We start from the raw sequence: 25746 nt of genomic DNA, 5'->3' as shown, positions 1-25746 counted from the left end.
TTGCAGCAGAACCTATCTCTTTGTTTTTTGAGTCACGCCTGGTGGTGTTCAGGACTTCCTCCTTTTTCTGTGCTCAGGGATCACTGCTAGCAGTGCTCAGGGGACCATATGCGGTGCTTGGGATTGGATCCTGGTAGACTGCATGCATGGCAATTGCCTTCTCCACTGTGTCATCTCTCAGGCCCTAAGTCATTTAAAACAAGAATGCATGTTTCCTACATCTCTTTTTCATTGAGAGAAGCAATGAAATGAGCAAGGAAATGTGTGTGTCATAGATCTTACACATATAAGTATATATATCTCATATGTTTCTATTTATATATTGATATAACTATGTATACTAAATATATGAAATATACAAATTAACAATAACTCAGAAATGTTCTGGCTTTCAGTTTTGGTTAGGTCTGTGTTGACTTTTAAATGGTGATGAATAATTATAACCAAGGACCTGGAGATGGTTCTTCCTAATAGTGTTTTTTGCAGAAGGACAATTGAGAGAAACGAAGTGAATCACATTAGGCCACAAAAAGCTAACTAGAGGAGGACAGATCTCACACCACAGTCTTAGGTCTCCAAACTCAACTCTCTCTCCTCTAAACTATATTATCTTCCGTCAGAAAATCATGCATATTAGGGGACTGGAGCAACAGTACAGCAGGTGGCCTGCTCGCCTTGCATGTGGCCCACCCAGGTTTGATCCCCAGCATCCCATATGGTCCATTAAGTACCACAAGGAGTAACTTCTGAGTGTAGAGCCAGGAGTAAGCCCTAAGCATAACCAGTTGTGTCCCCAAAAACAAATAAAAGAAAATGATGCAGAGCATAGAGATGAGACCATTCTTTTCCAGGATTGTCTGAAGCCTATTGTGCCTGCTACTGTAAAGCCTCAGATTCTCCAGAAAATTCTCCCACCATTTGAAGCCCCACCAGTGGAGAAGTTGTGAGGGGAGCTTTGGGGTTTTTTGTGCACTCTTGGACAGTCAGAGGTGAGAGGATCTGGAAACACCAGGAGCAAATTATTAACAAAGCTACCCTTGGCAAGCACTGGACACTTCGACACAAACATTTATGAGGCAGTGGTTGTGGCCAGGGAATGTGCACATGCAGAGATAGTCTGGGTCCTCAAGCAAGGTAAGATTGGAAACATGGGCTTCTCACACACCTGGACCCAACCTCATTGAGACTCTCTGGGGCTGAATCCGATGGTCTGGATATTTGGTTTTTTAAAGAACCCAAGTCAGTCTGACATTCACTCCACAATGGAGAGTCCTGGAAGTGCACACATGAAAATAAAGGAGGAGTAGCTCACCCATGGGGGGAGAGGAGAGAAGCTTTCAGAGAACCAGAAAGTTAAGTCATTTCATTACTCATTCATCCACTCATGGATTATTTAGGAGAAGTGTTCATGTTTTCGAATGCTGGAATTTTGGTAAAGCAAAAGACATGTTTTGAAAAATCTCAGTTCTCATGGAGATAGTTGTCCAGGATACCATAAATGGGATCTGGTTTGTGAAGCAATGAAAAAGCATAGAATATTCTAGTTACAAACCAATAATGCAGGACGAGAGACGCCTACAAGTTGAATGAGGTCTTGCTCCACAGGTCGGGGACAAAGGGATGGGTGATAGATTGGGAGACAAAGAGATCTACTAATGGGGCTACCACTGAAGCTTCAGAGTGGGAATATTATCCCTGCTTAAAGATGGAATTGGCCCTCAATTCCTAAATAATAGAAGAAAAAACTAAGAGTGGCACATGATGACCAGATCTGAATTGTGACCATGTGAAGCAATATTAGCATGGAGGACAGCTCTGTGAAGCTGAAAAATTGGCCAGCAATGTGACAGGGCAGAGAAGGAAGTCCCAAGTCACATTCATCAATTGAAAAGGAAGTGCCACACCAAATTAAGTTTGTAGCTTCCACCTATGTGAGGTTATCATTGTTATTATCTGTGAAATAAAACCAACTCTGCTTACCATTTCAAGTATTTGAGGTTTGTTTTCTTTCTCTCTGAGCCTAAGAAACCACGGTACATAAGTGCGTATCTCATTTTGCCTCTGAAAATCAAGTTGTTGTTGCATCCTGAACATAACATATTTCCTGTAACCCCATGTAATAGGGTAAAAGATGATTTCTGTAAGCTAGCAACTTAATCCTTGATTTACAGTTTAGCATGATGTTTTAGTTGTTAATTGAGGAATTTCTAGGTCTGAGAAATCATATATATATAAAATCCCTTGAATATGCTTGTTTTTCTCCTAGAGTTTATCATGACATTAAGATGTTAAACCCTTTGCTCTTTTTTTTTTTTTTTCTTTTTGGGTCACACCTGGCTCTGCACTCAGGAATTATCCCTGGCGGTGCTCAGGGGACCATATGGGATGCTGGGAATCAAACCCGGGTCGGCCGCATGCAAGGCAAACGCCCTACCCGCTGTGCTATCGATCCAGCCCCCCCCCTTTGCTCTTTTCTTGTTTGTCAAACTTTGCTTCTAAATTTTAGCTCTGTATAACTAAACATGGCTACACAACTATTTTATTGTTTTGTCATTATTGTTATGCTTTGCTTGGATTTATTTTACAAATTTGATTGTGGTTTCTAAAATGTCTTGAATTCCTTAAGAGAGTTGTATTACTGGTTAGATGAATATCTCTACCCAGTTGGGCTGGAGGCTGATGCCAAAAGTGCTGACCAAAGGGCTGAGGCATTTTTAACCCTTATCATTCCAGAAACATCTGTTAGGAAGGGAAAATGAATGGATGAACAAAAGTTTTAATCGCATAACTAGAGACCAGCAATGTTTTTGCCTCTGTAACAGCTTGTTCTGAAGATCCCTTGTGGTAATAACACTGGGTGTGGGTGTAAAGGCGTGAGATTACACCTAGAATCAGCCAGTCTATATGTGGCAAAATCTTGGTTTTCACAATTTTAAATTAAAAATAGAATTGTCCTTCATTTTCATGTCTCCACAAGCAGGATCCCATTTGAAGAGATAACCAGGACCGCCATCTCCACTAGTAGTGTTTTAAAAGAAACCTGTTTTTGCATTGTCCCAGCACTAGAGCCTGACTGACACATAATCAGCTCTCCATAAATATTTCATGAATGAATAAATGAATATAAATGAATGAATGACAACATGACTTAACTTCCCTTTTTCTCTGTTAGCTTCTTTCCTTCCTGATGGGTGAGTTTCTCCTCCTTGGTTTTCCCATCTCATCCTCTGTGCATTTCCAAGATTCCCCAGATCTGAGTGGGTATTGGGATGATCTGGGGTGTCTGAAAATGGTGCATCCCCAAGTTTAGCTCCCAGGATTCTCAGGGAGACATGGGGTGGGGCTGGAATTGATAGAAGTCCATGTTTTCAAGCTTGTCTACCTATTCAAACAGGACAGAGAGTATTTCTACAGGTCAACCCCTCAGACTCAGCCTTGTTGCTTGTCCCATAATTGAGCAACTTCTGAGACAAAGCATGACTCCAAAGTGTCACTTGCCTTGACCATGTCCTATATCCAGTGGTGAGCGCTTGCCTCTGGAAAATGCACAGTGGGAGCACAGCGCTTTCTTCCCACATGTCTATCACCATCTCTGTGTGAGTGCTGGGCAGGAGGCTCAGCTTGAAATCCAACGGTGATCTGAAGGCATAAAATGATCATGTGGCTGTGTGCCAGGTCCTGAGCCCAGGACCTCAGGCATAAAAGGCTTCATTTCTGATGTGGCTTCCTCTTCATCTGAATTCCTCAGACATCAGGTTTGTTCAGGGCTCTTGGCTCATTTGCTTCAGGCAGATGCTCTTCTGTCCAGCACTCTGTACCATGGAGGCACTGCCTTGGGAGGCAGGGGAGAGGCTTCCATGGGTAGAGGGGTTACCTAGGGTGGACTGCTGACTCCTACAAATCTTTCCTCTCTTTGAGAGAGAGGCTCCCTCCTGGGTCTGTGTTCAGGGCTAACTCCTGGTGGTGCGAAGGGGACTGTATGTGGTGCAGGGGATGAGAACTGTGATTGGCCACATGCTAGACAAGTGCTTCACCCCTGTAGAGTCTCCCGAGCAAACACATGTTTTCAAACTTACTGAAGATTGTAAGTAGGTGATAGAGGTTTAGGAGATCCCCCTTTTCTCACTAACACATAATAGGGCAGACCAAATCCAGCTGAGTTGATCAGAACATCAGAACAAGTTTTTGGGATTTGTGTTTGTTTGTTTGCTTTGGGGGGGTGCTGGTTGCTGTTTTTTTCTTTTTTTTTGGGGGGGGGGTATAACCATGCTCAGGACTTATGGTTCTGTACTCACGGATCACTCTTGATAGTGCTCGGAGGCCATGTAAGTTTCCAAGGATGGAACCTGGACCACTGCATTCAAGACCAGTGCCCTCCCTGCTGTACCATCCCTCCAGTCCCAGAACAATTTTTGTCAATAAGGGCTGGGTGTATAGCAAGGAAATCTAAGGATGGGGGGGGGGAGAGAAACTTGGTGGATTGACAAGGCCTTTAAAACTCTCCAATCTGCGAGCATCTCATCAAATATAGAAGAGATTGGAGACTAGAGAGTGACTTGTCTCCCCAGCTGAGCATAGCCACCAGAAGCCTTTATCACTCCTCCAAGGTCAGCACTGACTGATGGAGCCAACAGGGAGGGTGCTATTGACGGAGGAGAAGGGGAGGGGGGACAAGAAGTAGGAGGGAGGGACGTCAGAGACTGACATAACCCAGGCGAGCTGGCTCCTAGGGGCTGAGGCTCTGGAAAACAAATTTGGAAACATTATCCCGCAAGATCTCCATTGAAGACTTTAAGCCCAGAGGCCCGAGGGAACCCAGCGAAGAGAGGAGGCCTGAGCTCGCAGTCTCAGGGGCTCAGCCGTTCCAGGGAAATCAAAACAGCATGAGCCAAACAGCTCATGAAAAGATAAGAGATTAGACCAAGTTTGGAACCATGTAAAGACGAGGGAATCTCTAACATTCTTAAGGTCCCCATAGAGAAAGGGTTTTTCAACTTAAGAATGAACTGTGAAAAGCCGAATTCTACTCTAGGGTCTCCCGTGAAGCATAAAAAAAAATAACAACCCAAACTCTCACACAGGCCATCTGGGGAAAGGGCATATGATCTAATTTTATACTGTCCCAGTGCTGACAACACAAAGCCACAATTTGGGGTGCCTCCCCCCAAAGACCAGACGGTTGCGAGTGCAGGAAGTTGGAGCTCACTGCTGAAGTGAGTTGCTATTTCATTTCTAAAAAAGTAAACATAAATGGAATACTTTTATTATGCTTTTCCACTGAGTGGTGAAGCTTTTTTTTTCTCTTTACTTTTTGGGTCACACCTGGTGATGCACAAGGGTTATTTATTCCTGGCTCTGCACTCAGGAATTACTCCTGGTGGTGCTCAGGGGACCATATAGGATGCTGGGAATCAAACCCAGGTTGGCCACATGCAAGGCAAACGCCCTACCTGCTGTGCTATTGCTCCAGCCCCGTGAGTGGTGAAGCTCTTTCATCTCGGACTGGATTCCAATGGCTCCCTGGGCAGTTGCCGTGGGTTTTGAAAATAAGAAAAATTAAATAGAGAGGGATCTACACTGTGATCAACCATGACGGTGAGAGAAGGAAAGGAAAGTTTCTTCAGGAAGGAAACTCCAGGGGAAGGTTGGGTAGGCCCCTGGTGTTGGGGCCTGCAAGTGTCGGGGGTTAGGTCAGAGGCACTGACATTTTTCTGCTGAAGGACTTAAGTGCTAAACATTTAGAAAGCCAATTCCTAGAACTCTCGGGTCCACTCTGAGACTTTACATTCAAGGTATCAGAGACATAATCTCCCATCCACAGCAATAGTCCCCCCAAGTGTTTAAAAAATGTTCCGATTAGGAATGAATTTTCATGTTAGCAGAGAACAAAGCTCTAGAGGGGTCTTTTGGAATCCAGAAATGCTGAGAGAGGACCCCCTCCCCACAAGCTCATCATCCAACGCCCAGAGCCCTGACTCATTGATATTCAAATTGATATTCAAAAACAAGGGGCTAGGGAGATGGGAAGAGGTGAAGGCATATGCCTTGTGTCCAGTCAACCCCAGTTTGATTCTGAGCACAGCAACCCCCAAGCATCAGCAGGGATGGCCTTGTTGCCCCCGCCACCCCAAGGTTTACTAGGGCCCAGTACTGCACCCAGTACTGGTGCTGCAGGCCTAGACAGGACTGAATCCTTAGACTCTTACATTGAATAGCTGGACCAGTTGGCTGAGAATCACAGAGAGAGGATACGGGGACCTCCCAAATACTCCTCGAATGACCCCCTACACACATTTTTAAAATTAAAAACTATAAGCAAGTATCTTCTGATTTTGGATTCCTAGATGACAAGAATAGTTCTATACAACAAATGCATCATTATTTGGAGGTTCTCACAGCCTGTGGCCCTTCGGAGGATTTTTGTCAGTAAAGAACGCAAAAAATAAGCACCAACTTGAGCCCTTTTGGGGAAAGGGCGATATCAACATGAACCGCAAATTTTCTTAGCCCTCTACCTAGCAAAAAAGCCTGTGGGAACCAAAGATATATCTGGTCCCCTCATGCTAGTTCTGAAATGTGGAAAGGACACTAATACAGTATATTCCTAAAGGTTTGTGTCACCATGCCAGGTTCAGTTTCACCTTACAAGGCTGTCTCTGGGATAAGCCTGGCCATGCGGTCTCCTGACCCTGTTGGTTTCTTCAGGGTCTTCAGGGTCAGGGGAATGAAACTCATCATTGGAAGGACGAGTAAAGAGAGGCTGCTAAAATCTCAGGGCTAGGATGAATGGAGATGTTACTGGGCCCACTCGAGCAAATTGATGATCAACAGGATGACAGTAATACAGTGATATAGTGATGTACTAGAAAGTTGCAAAAATCCAGATAGATTTTATTTGTGGTTAAAGAATACATAGGCAGAGTAGCAAAATAGGAGAAAACAGAAAACTCAGAAAAATATCCACCTAAGTATACTAACCAATTTTTTTTAATATAGGAGCAAAGACTTTATGTGAAAACACAGTCCTTCCAACAAATGATACAGGTCATCCACTTGCAAAATTACTCACACTCACAAAAATCATTTCAAAATGGATCACAAGGGACAGGGAGATCACTCACAGGGCTGAAGCACATGATCCCTAGCTTTGATCCCTGACATCACATGGTTCCCTGAGCAGCATCAGAAGTGGTCCCCAAGCACTGTACCAGGAGTAGCTCCTAATTACTGGTAGCCTAAATTTTAAAATTTCAGGGTCATAAGCTTAATTATGGTTGGTTACTTCTATGGTTCATGGAAGCTCCTCCCTCTTGTGTCTTCAGCTAGTTTGTGAGGTGTTGGGAAGGACCACAAGAATCAGTTCTTTCTTTGTCCTCTGAATTTCACTCAGGAGATTTCAAGTTTATAAGTGTTGTCCTAATCATATGCAGGGTTTACCTATCAGTGCAATGATAATTCCTCAGAAATCCAAATGACTTTATGCAGTCAAGTGGGAAGCTAAAGGAGAAGATAGTAGTAAAAGGTTTGGGACACATTAAGAAAAAGTTATCAAGTTAGCTAGTCAAACTATGCTTATTGTGAAAATACAAATTCTTAAATTTTAGTGTCTAAACAGAGCAGCAATTTAGTTCCATCTCTCACACAGTTGATGCAGGTATAATTGTGTGAATACTTACACAATGGGGCAAAGGGAATATGTGACGCCTGTTTCGTGGTCCAGTTGTCCCAGGGGGTTGGGGAAAGAGAGAGTGTTTGGAGGAGGCATCCTTTTCTCTTGCATTAGAAGTGACACACATCATTTCCACTCATAGTCCTGTTCCAGTTGTTTATTGATGCATAACAAATTACCCTAAACTTAGTGGCTTACAACATTTGTTTTGCTCATGAGCTTACAATTTGGATAGGACTCAGTGGGGAGAGCTTGTTTCTGCTCCATTTGGTGTCTCCTGGGGTAATTCGATGGCTGCAGGCGGCAGTCATTGTCAACTCACCCCTCCCCCGATAGGGAAGGTTAGTGTGTCTATTGGTACCTCAACTGTGACTGTAGCTAGGACACCTACACTTGGAGTTTTCATTGGTTGCTGCGCTGCCCCATAGCTAGGAGATGGGGCCCAGGCTGGGGACGCACTCCTAAAAGAAACAGGCAGAAGCTGTATCACCTCAAGTGCCTTGAACTGATGAACCTCACAAGTCCACCTTGATTTAAGAGAGAGAACATAAAACCCGCTACTTGACACCGGAGTGTGACCGTGCTTTGTAAAACTGTGTGAAATGGGGCCTATTAGGTGTGTGACTATCTTCGGAGAATATCAACTGACACAACATCATTGGTGAGAACAAGTCACGTGAGGCCATCCAGATACAAAAATAGAGCTGTCGCTGGGTAGGCACTTCAGTGATGGTGACATAAAAGAACACGTTTCAGGGACTGGAGGACAGAACAGCAGGCAGGGCATTTGCCTTGCACATGGCCAACCTGGGATTAATTCCTCATATCCCATATGGCCCCCTGAGCACTGCCAGGAGTAATTTTTTTTTAATTTTTTTTTAAATTTATTTATTTTTAATTAGAGAATCACCGTGAGGGTACAGTTACAGATTTATACACTTTTGTGCTTATACTTCCCTCATACAAAGTTTGGGAACCCATCCCTTCACCAGTGCCCATTCTCCACCACCCGTAAACCCAGTGTCCCTCCCACCCTCCCCAATCCCATCTCCCCCCCACCCCACCCTGCCACTGTGGCAAGGCATTCCCTTCTGTTTTCTCTCTCTAATTAGCTGTTGTGGTTTGCAATAAAGGTGTTGAGTGGCCGCTGTGCTCAGTCTCTAGCCCTCATTCAGCCCGCAACTCCCTTCCCCCACATGGCCTTCGACTACAATGTAGTTGGTGATCGCTTCTCTGAGTTGACCTTTCCCCGGAACGTGAGGCCAGCCTCGAAGCCATGGAGTCAACCTCCTGGTACTTATTTCTACAGTTCTTGGGTGTTAGTCTCCCACTCTGTTATTCTATATACCATAGATGAGTGCAATCTTTCTATGTCTGTCTCTCTCTTTCTGACTCATTTCACTCAGCATGAAACTTTTCATGCCCATCCACTTGACTACAAAATTCTTGACCTCCTTTTTTCTAACAGCTGCATAGTATTCCATTGTATAGATGTACCAAAGTTTCCTCAACCAGTCATCCGTTCTGGGGCATTCGGGTTTTTTCCAGATTCTGGCTATTGTAAACAGTGCTGCGATGAACATACATGTGCAGATGTTGTTTCGATTGTACTTTTTTGCCTCTCTGGGATATATTCCCAGCAGTGGTATTGCTGGGTCAAATGGGAATTCAATATCTAATTTTTTGAGAGTCGTCCAAATTGTTTTCCAGAAGGGCTGAACCAGTCGGCATTCCCACCAGCAGTGAAGAAGGGTCCCTTTCTCCCCACATCCTCTCCAACAGCGGTTGCTTTTGTTCTTTTGGATGTGTGCTAGTCTCTGTGGTGTGAGGTGGTATCTCAAAGTTGTTTTGATCTGCATCTCTCTGATGATTAGTGATGCAGAGCACTTTTTCATGTGCCTTTTGGCCATTCGTATTTCTTCCTTGGTAAAGTTTCTGTTCATTTCTTCGCCCCATTTTTTGATGGGGTTGGATGTTTTCTTCTTGTAGAGTTCAACCAGTGCTTTATATACCATTGATATCAACCCCTTATCTGATGGGTATTGTGTAAATATCCTTTCCCATTCTGTGGATAGTCTTTGTATTCTGGTCACTGTATCTCTTGCGGTGCAGAAGTTTTTTAGTTTAATGTAGTCCCATTTGTTGATCTCTGTTTTTACTAGATTGCTTAGTTCCGTGTCACCTTTGAAGATACCTTTGTCTTCAATATCGTGGAGGGTTTCGCCGACCTTGTCTTCAATGTACCTTATGGTTTGTGGTCTAATGTTGAGGTCTTTAATCCATTTTGATCTGACTTTTGTGCATGGTGTCAGGTCAAGGTCTAAACCCATTTTTTTGCATGTGGTTGTCCAGTTGTGCCAGCACCATTTGTTAAAGAGGCTTTCCTTGCTCCACTTCACATCTCTTGCTCCCTTATCAAAGATTAGATGGTCATACATTGGGGTTGTGTGTAGGGATATTCCACCCTGTTCCATTGGTCTACGGCTCTGCCTTTGTTCCAGTACCATGCTGTTTTAATTGTTACTGCTTTGTAGTAAAGATTGAGGTTGGGGAGGGTGATGCCTCCCATCATCTTTTTCCCAAGAATTGTTTTAGCTATCCTTGGATGTTTGTTATTCCATATGAATTTTAGGATTGCTTGATCCATTTCTTTGAAGAATGTCATGGGTATACTTATAGGGCTCGCATTGAATCTGTATAATGCTTTAGGGAGTATTGCCATTTTGACAACATTGATTCTCCCTATCCACGAGCAGGGTATATGTTTCCATTTCCTCATGTCCTCTTTGATTTCATGGAGTAGCGTTATGTAGTTTTCTTTGTAAAGGTCTTTTACTTGCCAGGAGTAATTTTTAAGTGTAGGCCTAGGAATAACCCTTGAGCATTTCCAGATGTGGCCCCCAAGCCCAATAAATAAATAAATGCACAAATAAATAAATAAATAAATGATCCCATTTCCATTGTAGCTGGTACCTCTGCCATAGGTAAAGGGGAGTTTCTAAGTTTCTTGAGTGGCTCATTGGTCATTAGTTCAAGGGCCATATCGAGGCATCTACAAAGGTACTTTGCAGGGTATTGGCAGAGAAAGCTCTATTATGCTATGAATATGTGAGGTTCTGCTCAATGTGGGACTATGCCCATGTGGTTTGCAGAAGACACCCTGGCTCTCCACATGAGCACATTCTTCTTTTTTGGGGGAGTCACACCCAGCGATGCTCAGGGGTTACTCCTGGCTTTGCACTCAGAAATTACTTCTGGCGGTGCTTGTGGGACCATATGGGATGCCGGGGATCAAACCCGGGTTGGCTGCATGCAAGGCAAATGCCCTACCCGCTGTGCTATCGCTCCGGCCCCCTCCACCTGAGTACATTCTTATGGCATCCAACCAGGCTGCACTTTAGTTATGGAAAGGTTTCTGCTCAGCCTGGGAGCTGCAGAAATGCAGTCAGCTGGCTTGGCCTGGTCTCTCTGTACACCCTCTTTATCTGGAGAACCTCTCTGATTTACTATGGAAGTAAAGCATCACCAGTGATGACAGTAAACCTGTGGAACATTCCTTCATCTTATTTAATAAATTTAATGAGCACTTACTGTGAGCCAGGCACCACTAAGCTCTAAGAACACAATGCAAACTTAATTAATAGAGGCCAGGGTTACCTGGCCACAGGTCTAGTGCCTGGTTTCAGCTGCTGTTCAGCAAGAGTGTTGCATAGACAAGGTAGGTGCATCTCAAAGAGTCTAGTGACTTCCCTAGCATGCTTGCGGGTGTGTCAATTAACCTAATTAAACTGCCTAACTGGTAAACTACATGCTCCCCATGTCAGATGTGCAAATCAATGATGGAAAATGAAATGATAGGGATATCTTTGCTGTACACTTATCTGTGGCAATTAATTGTAACAGCCTGAAATGGCATTTGTGCCTTGGAATATGGAGACAGCTGAAGAAATTATGTATGTGCTGCTGAAACTAATTTGCATTTAATTGTAATCGGCATTCATTTGGGGTCCTGGCAGCTGAGCTGCACTGTGTGTCAGCCAGACGTATCAGCAGATCACGAAGTTACCCTATGAGTGTTTCAGAGATGCTGACTGCATTTGTAACAAGTGGCACTTTGGCATACAAGAAACGTATTTCTTCAGAAAAGACAAACCATGAAAGAAATGTCAAAGTAGGGAGTGGAGGAAATCGCTGGGTGCCTTTGGAAATATTTCTCCCCACCCATTGTTGCAAAAACAAAAAAGAAACCCCAGACTTTCTTTATCTTCCCTTTCAGATATAGTAGTAGAACACAAATGTGCTTTTCCAAATTGGCAGAGAATGGGTGTTATTTAACAAAGAACACATCAAATGTAGGACAACTTCATAGGAAGAGCTGAAAAGAAAGACGAAAGGAAATGGAGCCCCAAGCTTTGCTGGTTCTGATGTCTGTCAAGGGAAAAGGCTTCCTTGGTCATTGAGAAAGATGAATCCTGGGTTTTAGGAAGTTAGATGCCACTGTGCCTCAATTGAGTAAAAGTAGGGTTATAAAATTGAAAACCAAACTGAAAAACATTTATAAGTAGAGCTTTTGCATTGAAATGCATGCTTGCTGTCCCTTTCAAGGTGTACCTGTACTGCTGTACTGGTGCTTATGTTAGTGACTCAAGTTTAAAATCCTCTTTAGATGGGAATTTTTTTTTTGTTTTTTGCAGTTTATTTTTTTATATTGTTCATTTTTTAAATTGAATCATTGTTAGATAGACCCTTACAAAACTGTTCATGATTAAATTTCAGTCATATAGTGCTCCAACACCACCCCTCCACTAGTGCACATTTCCCTGAATCACTGTCCCCAATTTCCCTCCCATCACCCCACCCTGAGCCTGCCTCTATGTCAAGCACTTCTCTCTCTCTCTCTCTCTCTCTCTCTCTCTCTCTCTCTGACTCACTCACACACACACACACACACACACACACACACACACACACCTCTTTTTGGGCATTGTGGTTTGCATTACAGATACTGAAAGGTTGTTGTGTCTATCCCTTCACCTCCTTTTAACACTAAGTTCTTGTCCAGTGTGATCATTTTCAACTATTATTGTCATACTGATCCCTTCTCTATCTTACCTACCATCCTCACACACACACACTTTTTTTTTTTTTTTTTTTTTTTTGCTTTTTGGGTCACACCCAGCGATGCTCAGGGGTTACTCCTGGCTTTGCACTCAGGAATTACTCCTGGCAGTGCTTGGGGGACCATATGGGATGCCGGGGATCGAACCCGGGTCGGCCGCGTGCAAGGCAAACGCCCTACCCGCTGTGCTATCGCTCCGGCCCCACACACACACACTTTTAATAGACACAAGGAAACATTTTCTTTGTACTGTTTTTGTTCTGAAATAATTTAGATGCAAATAGTAAAAAATAGATATAAACTGAATTTAATATAGGTATGTATGTGATCACACAACAGCATTCCAGAATGCAGTGAAAATTGTTTTCTTGAGTGGATTTTTATCTGGCTCTAAAGCCATTTCTTGAAGAGCACAACACAACCTGTTTGAAAGATATTGGCATTGCTGCAAAATATCTATGGTCTAACTTCTCCCATACTTACTTGGCCACAGCGTTCTTTCTTTATGTGTTTTTATTAATAGCCCATGTAACTGCTGTTCCTCAATATGTCCTTTGGGAAATGATGAACTACAACAATCGTAAAGGAAAGGACAAGCAGGAACACTCAGGAATACACTAGAGACTTCTGATAACTTGACATTATATACTCCTATCTTCTTTCTCAATGTACCAGCAAAATAATAAAGAAGATATAAACTCAAAGGCAGTAGAAGCAGTACTAGATAAAGGATTAGAATCAATTTCTGGGAAATATAAAACCCATGAAGATGATAAAGTCTTGTCTAGGAAAATGAATGGAGCTACAGCCTAGATTCCTGAGAGGAGATACTATAGGGAAGTAAACTGATTTGACATGAATAATCTGGGAAGCTCAAAACTTGGAGGCACAAGGTATTTATTTAAACATAGTTTATTAGATAGGATGCACTTAGTGATTAAAGAGTTGTGCCCATCCAAAATCCATAAATTAAAATTGAATCCCCTGGTGTGCTGGAACATGGGGTAGAATCTTTAGGCAGGTAATTAGGGTGGGATAAGGTCCTGTGGGTATAGCTCTCATGAACTAGACTAGTGCCTTGATAAGATACACTATAGAACTTCTCTTTGCTATACACCATCTAAATATACAATAACAATACAGCAGTCTGGGTTCTGGTGAAATAAAAGGCTTTCTCTGATCTTGAACTCACTGTACCAAAACTATGAGAAATACACTTCTGTTGTTTATAATACATTAAGTCTAATGATGTTGTTATAGCAAGCTGAGTTAACTAAATTATTCTGACAGCAATGTCAGTAGAAATTCTACATGAAGAAAGGTTAGGATCCCTATGTTCTCGAATATGCCTCTTCCTTTAAGAACTAGGTATTCCTTCTTCTTTGCAGAAATCTAACCTATTTGAAAAAGACAAAATATAGAGGGTGGGAAATGGAAAAGAGCATACCTAAAGACAAGAGGACTAATAGATACTTAGAATGAATGATAAACTCGAATATTTTCTTTCCCCACTCAGTTTTCTCTGTACTGGCAATCAGTATAATGTTCCCACTGCAGGAATTCCTACGATAGGTGATTCACCTGTGAAGGAACTTGAGGGTCCCCCAAATACCCACAGTGTATTAACATTTGGGGATTTAGCCCTTGGAAAACTACATTGACATTTTATTTTGGGGGAGTGGGGCATTGGGCCACACCTGGTGGTGTTGAGGGCTTACTCCTGATTCTGAGTTCAGGGAATCACTCCTGGTGGGGCTCAGGAGACCATATTGGGTGCTGAGTATCAAATCTGGATCATCTGTATGCTAGGGAAGTGCCCTACATGCTATACTAGTGCTCCGACCCCATACGTTGCCATTTTAATTAATTTATAAATCTTTTAATAAAGGCATATTTGACTTTGCTTGTTTTATTTTTAAGGTCACACCTGGTGGTTTTGGGGGTCTGTTCACTCTTGGTCACTACTGTGTGTGGGATGAGGGGGTTGGTGGTGGTGGTGGTAGTGATAAAGGGACAATAGGTGCTGCCTAAAATAGAACCTGGGCAGACCACATGCAAGCAAGTTCCTTACCCACCTTACTATTGCTCTGGCCCTGATTGTCATTTTTATCATTTTCTGACTCAAGTCCACTATTTTGTTCTATCATCACTAATATCCATTGATTCTCAATCAGGCTTTAAACACCTTATCTTTAAACTTGCATGACTACTAAAGATGAACTTATCAGGAAACTCTCCATCATGAAGGACAAAAATAAAAATTTAAAAAATAGCCATAGTGACTCTGAAAAATATAGATAATTTATGGAATAGAAGAATATATAATAATCAGACGTTCAGCAAAAGAGAAAAACAATTTGGATTTCATCATGAGTTGTTTCCATCACAGGATACTACCGTCAGAGAGTGAAAAGCTAAACCACTGAATGAGAAAATTATCTGAAAAGTGCATATCTTATGAGGATTTTCATCCAGAATTTAAAAGGAATTATTGAAACCCCAAGTAAAACTAAACTTCAAATAATCCAGTTCAGAGTAAGAGGGACAGACACCTAATTTTTGGAATATAAAGAAACATTGTGGGGCTGGAGCGATAGCACAGTGGATAGGGTGTTTGCCTTGCATGCAGCCAACCCGGGTTTGAATCCCAGCATCACATATGGTCCCCTGAGCACTGCCAGGAGTAATTACTGAGTGCAGAGCCAGGAGTAAGCCCTGTGCATCGCCAGGTGTGACCAAAAAATTTTAAAAAAAGAAACATTGTAAGAAAATAATACCCAGAATACCAAAATTATCTATTCCCAAAGAATAGAAGAAAAGGGCAAGAGATATGGTACTTTGTAGGAAATTTCCTGTAGTAGGGGAAGTAATGTTAGGACAAGAAAGGGATGTTTATTCTTTTGTTTCTTTTTTTTTAACCATTAAAAATTTTGTTTTATTGGGTCACCATGAGATACAGAGTTACAAAGCTGATCATGGTTGGGTTAGTCATACAGTGTTCCAACACACATCCTTCCACCAGTGTACATTTCCCACCACCAATGCCCTCAGTTTTTCTATCATCACCTTTCCCCCAGCCTGTCTCTATGGAAGGCACTTTCCTTATTTCTCTCTGTATCTCTGTCTCTTTCTCTGTGTGTGTGTGTCTCTCCCTGCCTGTGTCTCCATCTCCCCTTTGGGACATTATGGTAAGCAATACAGGTACTGATAGGTTACCATATTTGTTCCTTTACCTGTTTTCAGCATGCAGTTCTTTTCCAGAGTGATCACTGCCAACTATCTTTGTCATGGTGGCCCCTTCTCTATCCCAACTGAACCCCAGCATTTGAGGTAGGTTCCCAACTGTGGACCAATTCTCCTGGCCCTTGTTCCTACTGTCCTTGGGTATTGGTCTCATATTATGTGTTTCATATCCCACAAATGAGTCCAATCATTATATGTCTATCTCTCTTCTACTGATTCATTTCACTCAGTATGATATTTTTCATGTCCATCCATTTATAAGCAAATTTCATAACTTTATTTTTTTCTATCAGCTGCATAGTATTCCATTGTGTAGATGTACCATGTTTTTTTTTTTCTTTCTTTTTTGGGTCACACCCAGCGATGCTCAGGAGTTACTCCTGGCTTTGCACTTAGGAATTACTCCTGGCAGTGCTTGGGGGGACCATATGGGATGCTGGGGATTGAACCTGGGTCGGCCGCGTGCAAGGCAAACGCCCTACCCGCTGTGCTATCGCTCCGGCCCAATGTACCATGTTTTGTTTTGTTTTTTAACAGTCATTTGTTCTCGGGCGCTCAGGTTGTTTCCAGATTTGGCTATTTTGAATACTGCTTCAATGAACATAGATGTATAGATGGCATTTCTGCTGTGTGTTTTTGGGCCCCTGAAGTATATTCCCAGAAGAGGTTTTCTGGGTCATGTGGAAGCTCAATTTCTAGGTGTTTGAGGAATGCCCAAATTGTTTTTCAAAATGGCTGGACCAGTTGGCATTCTCACCAACAATGAAGAATTCCTTTCTCCCCACATCCACACCAGCATTGGTTGCTCTTGTTCTTTTTGATATGTGGAAATGGTCATTTTGGATGAGAACTGAGTGTTGATAGTAGGTCAAGTGATCTGCATGATATGCTTTCAGTAACAGTATCACAAACCACAATCCCTGAAAGAAAAAAGAAAAAGGAAAAAGTGCCTGCTTTAGAGGCAGATGGGGGTGGAGTGGAGGGAAACTAGGGATATTGGTGGAGGGAAAGAGACACTGGTGAAGAGATTAGTGTTTGAGCATTGTATGCCTGAAGCTCAATCTTGAATAACTTTGTAACTTGGTAATTCACTGTCACTGTCACTGTCATCCCATTGCTCATTGATTTGTTCGAGTGGGCACCAGTAACATCTCTCATTGAGAGACTTATTGTTACTGTTTTTGGCATATCCAATATGCACGGGTAGTTTGCCAGGCTCTGCCTCTCGGGCTCGACACTCTCGGTATACTCTACGCCACAGCCCCAGATGTCCAGAGAGAGGAAATGTCCAGGTAGCTTGCCGGGCTCTCCGAAAGGGGTGGAGGAATCGAACTCCAGTTGGCTGCGTGAGAGGCGAAAGCCCAACCACTGTGCTTCAATAAATTAAAAAGAAACAAAAATAAACAAAAAAATCTGTATTTTACTTTTAAAATAAATAAAATGGTCGACATATTTTAATAGGAATTTCTCTAAAGATACATAAATTGGGAAAGAGCACAAAAAAGTTACATTTGACAGATATGCATGGACAAAATATGCCAATACAAGCAATAGAATTGTATTCAGCCTTGAAAGGAATGAAATTTCAAACCATGACAAATTATTGATCTTGAAAACATAGTTGGTGATGTATAGCACAAAGAGGCAAATACTTAGTGATTTCATTGATAGGAGGTGTCTAGATTGAGAATCACAGACATGGTAGCATGCTGGTTTCCATAGACTTTGCGGGTGGGTCAACTTGGTAAGTGTAGAGAGGGCATTCACTGGGCACAGAGTTTCAGGTAGGGTCATAAAGATGTTCTGGAAATGAGTAGTAGTCAAGGTGTGTAGCACTGTGAGTGTACCTAATGTGAGTGTACTGAATTGCACAATTCAGAATCATTAACATTCAAATTCACACATGTATTTTACTATAATTTTAAAAAAGAAAAATGAATGATCAGAGAAGAATGGGATTATGGATACTTAAACTAATATGGCCCTACTTCCTACAAGCTTTTTTTAAAATTAGGAATATACCATAGGGGACAAAAAGTGTTAAGGAACCGAAGAAGAAAAGAAAATGAAATACTAGAACATTATAGATCAAATCAGAAAGTTGAGTATCTGATTGACAGGAGCTCCTTAAACAGAAAATTGAGTAAGGGAGTGAACAGAATTATCCAAGGGTTAATACAAGGGCATTTCCCAGAAGTTAAGAACATGGCTGGCTAAACTGAAAGGGTCTTCGTGGGCCCTGGCCAGTACACCAAGACTGAAGATGGACCCACTCAGAGGTGGAGCAGCACAAACTTGATCTTGTAATAAAATGACCCTACTATGTTCCAGTGCGTAGGTCAGACACACAGGGTCAGAACTATGAACAGGATTGAATGTTTTTATTGCAATCCTGAAGCCATAAGACAATGTATTAGTGCCTTCAGAAAGTTCAGGATAAAAGATTTCTTATCTACAATCCTTAGGCTGCTAATTTTGTTGGAGTTGGCATCAAATTATCTTTTTAAAACTAAATTGCTGTGAGACATACAGTTATAAAGATGTTAATAATCGGGTTTCAGTCATACTACACTCATCTCTCCACCAGTGCACATTTTCCACCACCAATGTCCCCAGTTTCTCTCCCGACAAACTTCCCCCCCCACCAGGTCTACCCACATGGAAGGCATTTTTCTTCTTTCTTATATGATTATTTGTTCTGTAAATGTCAGCTCTGTAATTCGGTGAGAGGAAGAACGTAATCTCTCCTATCAACACTTTCTAAAAGCGATTTTAGTTTATTTATTTAATTTTTAATTTCAGCTTTACTGCTATAACGAACATGTTGAATTGTGATGAAATATTTCACATGCTCCTTGTGGTGATATGATACTTCGGGTCATATTGTGATCCTCTCTTTCTTAGAAATGCACTAAAGCAGTCTTATACTTGAGCAGGAATTCAGAGGAGAGAGTCAATTTCCTTTTGCCATTCTTCTGCTTTTAAGTCTCAGAGTTCTAGGTGCCGTGGCCTCTGGTTCCTTGTTTTATGCGTTAACTTTGCAGAGGCACATCCTTTGAGAACTTCCTAGACAAATGAAAGCTTTGAGTTACTACATCTCAGCAAACATCTTTATTCCTCACATAGGTTTATTGGACACTAAACACCTACCAGGCTTCCAAGGCAGAGTGTCCAAAGATGACAGCTGTGGAGTTTAGCGAACTGAGAAAGATCCCAGGCTGTGTCCAAACAGGATGAAGAACCGTGGTTGGGGAAATGCTTATAGGTGTAGGAAGAGAATTCACAGACATGTGACAGAGTTATTGAGCTATACTGGGTTGCATACAGATAAAACCAGGTGAACTCAATGGAGTTATTATTAATTCCAGGAAAAAAAACTGTGTAGGAACAGCATGTTGACCTTTGTGTTCATGAGCTTTGTGGTGAATGATAATGGCATAATTGACTATTGTTAGAAATAAGTGCGGTGATTAAACCTAGACTAGGATGTGGGGAGAAGCAGCAGATATATGGGAGAGAGGTTTAGGTTTATTTAAATCATGATAAGATGTTATTGACATCTATTAATGTATATTAATGTCTCAAATTGATAAATCAACAAATTAAGGATTATAAATTGCAATCCCTGATTCAGAAATTTGGTACAAATATTTGAGGGAATAGCCCAAACAGCTGATTATAATTAATTCTGAGAACCATGCCCAGATCATAGGGATTGATGGACATACAGGATGTAAATATCTCACTGTATCACTGTATCACTGTCATCCCGTTGATCATTGATTTGCTCGAGTGGGTGCCAATAATGTCTCCATTCGTCCTAGCTCTGAACGCAAATATCTATGATGAAAAAATATATACATTAACTAAAGGCAACAGTCTTAATTCATAAAATGAAACATTCTTTGAAATACAAGACTGTGGATGATATACAGGTTAAAATCAGACACTCAACAAATAGATAAAAGATCAAACATGATGGCCTCTCATTGTCTGTAATCTGTATTGCAAACCATAATACCCATAAGTAGAGAGAGAAAGTAAGAGGGAAATTGTCTGCCATAGAGGCAGGGGGAGGGGTGGAACAAGGTGTGGGGAGGGATTCTGGGGACTCTGGTGGTGGAAAATGTGCACTGGTGGAGGGATGGGTGTTTGATCATTGTATGAGTGAAACTCAAACATGAAAGTTTTGTAACTGTTAAAAAAAATAAAATAAAATCAGATACTCTTGTGTGAGTGAGTTGCCGAACACCTTTATCTGACAGCTTTTGATACAGAGGCAATCCTGATGGACCCTCTGATATATATATATATATATATACATATATATGTATATATATATATATATGGCAGTGCCTGCCATAGCAAAGGAAAAAAAAATCACAGTCTGTTGCAGAATAGCCCGGCAAAGGGAAGAGACCAAGATATGCACTCAGAGGAACAAGGAAAAACAAACTTATTTAGCATCTGTGCTAGCCCAGTAGAGTTGCATCAAAGGCTAAACCTCATTCTAGGTTCAGGTTACACTTATACAGAGCACATGCCCAAGGTGGGGAATGATCTGAGCTGGGAATTGGGGCTGAGGAGGAAAGGAGGCAGAGTTATTCAGGACTAGGACCAGCACACACAAGAATTTTGGTGATATGCATGCTGTGGGAAAGGCAGCCCAGATAGAGAAAGTAAAACGTGGTTGGAGATCCCGTGCGGGAAGGGAGATACGTGCCGAAAGTAGACTAGAGACTGAACACGATGGCCACTCAATACCCCTATTGAAAACCACAACACCCAAAAGGAGAGAGAGAGAGAGAGAACAAAATGGAATACCCTGTCACAGAGGCAGGACGGGGTGGGGGGATGGGACTGGGGGGTGGGGGCATACGGGGTCCATTGGTGGTGGAGAATGGACACTGGTGGAGGGATGGGTTCTTGAACATTGTATGAGGGAAACACAAGCACAAAAATGTGTAAATCTGTAACTGTATCCTCACAGTGACTCACTAATTAAAAAATAAATTAATTAAAAAAAAGAATTTTGGTGATATAGTACACAGATAGGATAAAAGCAAAACTGGGAATCAGGCTTCCACTGACAATGGTGATCTAGTGATGAGCAAAAAGCAGGAATAAGAACCAGACCCCCCTTCACAGGAATCAAACCCTCCCCTCAAGAAAGGTCTAGGCCTTGGAAATCCGGTACAGGTATCAGGCTTCCCTTCACTGCCCCTTAGCATCAGCCATTCATTTGGGACTTGGGATTTCTTCTTCTGTCTTATTTGATTGCAGTACTTGTTTTTCTTAATTTTTTAATTTTTTTTAAATTTTTAATTGTTTTTTTAGTGAGTCACACTGTAGAGCCTGAGTGCAGAGCCAGGAATAACCCCTGAGCATCCCCAGGTGTGACCCCCCCCCAAAAAAAAGGAATAGCAGCTTCTACACCACAGGCCCCGATGTCCAGAGAGAGGAAACTCAACTCTCTTCTGGAAGGCCCCTTTTCCCCGAGCATGCGCCCTGTCATGGGGATCACACATGAACTGATGTTGGCCAATAGACAGCAGTGTCTTCTCAGAAGGAGCTCTTGCTTTACAACTTCCAGCACATGCACCCTTGGACTTGTCTCATAAAAAGCAATTCCCTTAAATTCTGTCAGAAGACATTTGTCTACATTGTTTCCTCCTGATTCAACCGGACAGCAGTAGTTTTCAAACTTATTTGGCCTATTGTTCCCTTTTCAGGAGAAATTTTTTTCTCAGCGCTCTCCTTTTCTAAAAAAAGGAAAGTACACAAGCCTACTACACCTACCAGGCTCATTCTAGAGACCCCCAAGGGGCCACTTTGGGGGAACACTGCATTGTCTCAGACTCTTCCAAGAAGTCCAGGCTAAGCTAGCTTCCCTAGAGTGTGAATTTCTTACAATTTGTCTATGAAAATATTTTCAATCTTTCTGGTCAGCTGTATCCATCTGCTCCTTAAAATCAAGGAAAGTACCTCACTTGTGTGTATTTCCCCAGTAAAAAAGACCTGAACACGATGGTCACTCAATACCCCTGTTGCAAACCACAACACTTGAGAGAGAGAGAGAGAGAGAGAGAGAGAGAGAGAAAATTGGAATGTCCTGCCACAGAGGCGGGGTGGGGTGGGAGGGATGGGATGGGGGAGTGGGAGGGATACTAGGTTCATTGGTGGTGGAGAGTGGACACTGGTGGAGGGACGGGTTCTTGAACATTGTATGAGGGAGCACTGCTGGCAGTGCTCTGGGGACCATATGGGATGCTGGGAATCAAACCCGGGCCGGCCGCGTGCAAGGCAAAGGCCCTACCCGCTGTGCTATTGCTCCAGCCCCGAAGCTGCTATTCTTATTTCAGCTAACCACTGGAGCACTAGGGCTGGAGATCTGGGGCAGCTGGCAGTGGGAAGGGAGGAGCTAGACCTCCCACGTATGGGGAGCTGGCGCACTGGTAGGATGGAGGGACAATAAAACCCGGAAGGGGGATGATTTACATGTCTCTTCCCACTCTCGGGAAACCCCATTCTCAGAGAAGTAACAACGAGAAATAGCTGCGTATGTAAATATTAGCAGTTCTGATTGCTGGTCGGAATGCTCAATGCCATGTTTTTTGTTTATTTTTTTCTGTTTAGTCTACAAAAGAAAAAAAAATCTTTCCTGATTGAACAAATAAATCTTTCCCACTGTGGTTACCTCCATTTCTGGCTCAGAGTCCACACTGGCTGAGTGTGGATAAGTAAATCCATCCATTTCATTCCGATTGATTTATTATATGAATAGACATAGGAGATGCCACCATTGGGATCGGCTGTTCTCTAGCCTTAGTGGCAGGCCATGCGGGTTGTTCGAGCAAACACACCGTCCCTTGGTTGCCAGTGTTGGAGATTCTGACTTTAGCATCTGGGGTGGAGAAGGGAGTTTGCATTTTTCTGAGAAGCCTTGCAGGTGTTCCACAGTAAGAAAAATAGCACGAAGTAATTCTGGTGGCTGATGACCTTGTAGAGCTGGAGGGCAGAGCAAGGTCAGGCTGTGTGTTTATTTGCAGCAGGGACCACACCTAGAGGGCACAGCTGCAGATACCACACTTTCCTTCCTAGGGTGTGATGTCGGAGTGCCACTAGCTACAGAAAAAAGGAACTTGGCAGCAGTGACAAACAACCTGTCTACATGCAGAGTAGAGGAGTGCCCAGTGTGGCCTGGGATGTGCCAACGGTGCCATGTCACTCCCCCAAACCCTCAGCCCACCATATTTCACTCCTGAGACATTTATTAGGTACTTAATGCCAGTCACTGGCAAGTTAAAAGCTGGCAAGTTAAAAGGTATTGAAACACAGAAGTCTTAAAAAGCATTCACTGTGTCCACACTTTTTTTTTTGGGGTAAAAATGCAACTGTGTTACATTTGTCCAGAGAGACAAAAGCATGCAGTGGTGAGGCGCAGAGCAGAGGGTGATAGAAGGCATGGACCTGGAAAAATTGCTTTTGCTACAGCAGAAATGGCATGCAACTGCGTTTCCTAAGGACCCTGGGAAGCTTTGTTGCTTGATTCACTCCAGTGGGTTGGTGTCTGGCCCAGGGCAGTTTGGGTCACTCAGACCCAGGGAAACAGCTCTGGTTTGTAAAGCAAGGTGATAAGGGGTTCAGAGACTACATTCCAGTTTTCTTAACTTGGCAGTTTCCAAGGAAACGGGATTCTACATCCACTTCTCAGCACTGCTGGTTTAGCAGACTGTGATGTTCCTCATTGAACCTAAAAATACTCTTTTTGACGGGACATGGCCAAAGTCAAGCAGGATGTCTCCCAGGGCAGCAGCACAGCTGAAAGATGAGGCAGCTTCTTTGGTTTAGAGTGATGACTGCTTTCTTCCCCCCTCTGACTTGTTCCCCAGTCACTTCTCAATCCCACCCCAGAAGGAGCCCCATCACCCAGCCAGTCCTCCTTCTGCCTCTGCCTTGAGACAGAGTACAGCTCTGAGATCCTTCTTCATCAATTTCTCTTCCAGATCATTGGACAAAAGCCCACGCCCCACAATAAACCTCCCAACTGCCTCTCAATGCGATGTCCCACAAAGTGCTGGGTTGAGCCTTGACTACCCATGGTGTAGCAATAATCCCACACGTGTCCATTTGGGAGAGTGTTTCTGGTGGTCTTTTTCAATGGATAAAGGTTGACAAAATAGAATCCTTCCCCCACTGCCCCCGCCCCGCTAGTGCACTGGCAAATATTTCACAATACGATCTCTGCAAATAAAGGAAAAGTATGTATGGGTGTGTGTATGTGAGTGTCAGGGGACAGCCCTGATTTATATTGTCAATGTATGGGAAGCAGATATTTTTATCATTGTTGATTTCAAACTCACAATAGGACTTGAATGAATGTGGTATTGGGAAGAAATTGTACTTTCACCTTTTAGGAAATTTGTTAAGTGGGATCCTACTTGCTTGACACTGTCATCTCCTTACCCATCTTCTCATGTTATGGCTTTTTTTCCCCTCATGAAACTTTTCTCAGAATCTGTTTCTCCAGTGTCATAGCCTATGATATTCCTTGCCCCCTGCCCACATGAGGAGATTAGCATCTAGCTGATGTATAAGCAAATTCTGAGAAATGTCATGAGCAAAATAGAAACTCACTGATAGAGAAGTTGCATTTGAAAATGGACTTAGAGCAATGAAACCAGAGTTTTGGAGACCAATAAATAAGTATCCAGCCGTGTGGTAGTAACTATATGATGTTTCACAGAAGGTAACTTCCTGGCCAGAGTGAGACCAAATAATTTTGTCCTGGAGAATATAAACATCCCTACTTAAATATCTTCATCAGTTCATCTTACTTTGGCAGGGGTTTATTCTACGAAACCTCCAGCAAGACCTGCTTTTTGAAAAAAAAATTCTACAAAGAAAATTATCTAGTGGAATACCCATGAAGTAATTATAGATAATCACCTAGGATCTGGCAGCTACAAGTTCAGCCACTTGGTTGAGAAATGAATTCCCTATCTGCAACTACAAGACTTCATTATGTGCCATCCTGGTGAATACATAATGAAAAGACTTAAAAAGTATCTGATAGCAAAGAAGCTCCTGCAGTAGCCTGCCTGGTCCACAGAGCAGGGCCCTAGGGAACCAACGACTGAACTTAATGCAAATTTCAAAGATTTCAAGATTAACGGCACTTCTTATCATCTTTTTGAAATCCAGTATGTGGAAACTATGAAAAGCCAACAAAGATGGAAATAGCATAATTTAAAAAAAATTCAATTTGATGGAGGAAGAGAAAGAAATGATTTAAGATAGGCTAAAAAGATTGATATTATTTTTCTGAAAATGTGTAAGCCCTTTGACAAGAATACAAAGAAACTGGATCAGTATTTACTGACACACTTAGGCAGTAACTTTCTTGTGCTCAGGATGTTGCAGGAAAATCTCCTCTTTTTCTTTTTATGTTCTTTGGTATAAAATAAAATTGATAAAAGTCAGATTAATAATTGAGAAAAATTTTGTACTTATAGGAGATGGAAAGATATAAGACCCAAATTTAGTCAAGCAACTGAGATTTTTACATCATCCCTGAGCTAAGCAAAGATGGCAGGGAATTGGGATTTCAAAGGGGATGAAGACAATTCATAGGAAGATGGAAAGAATAAATGATTGGGACACAGATGTTTGCCTGCCATTTCTCTGATATAAAAACCTTATCTCTGGCACTATC

The sequence above is a fragment of the Sorex araneus genome, chromosome 9, assembly GCF_027595985.1.
Source record: "Sorex araneus isolate mSorAra2 chromosome 9, mSorAra2.pri, whole genome shotgun sequence".
NCBI classification, from domain to species: domain Eukaryota; kingdom Metazoa; phylum Chordata; class Mammalia; order Eulipotyphla; family Soricidae; genus Sorex; species Sorex araneus.
Note: the sequence above shows the minus strand (reverse complement) of the source record.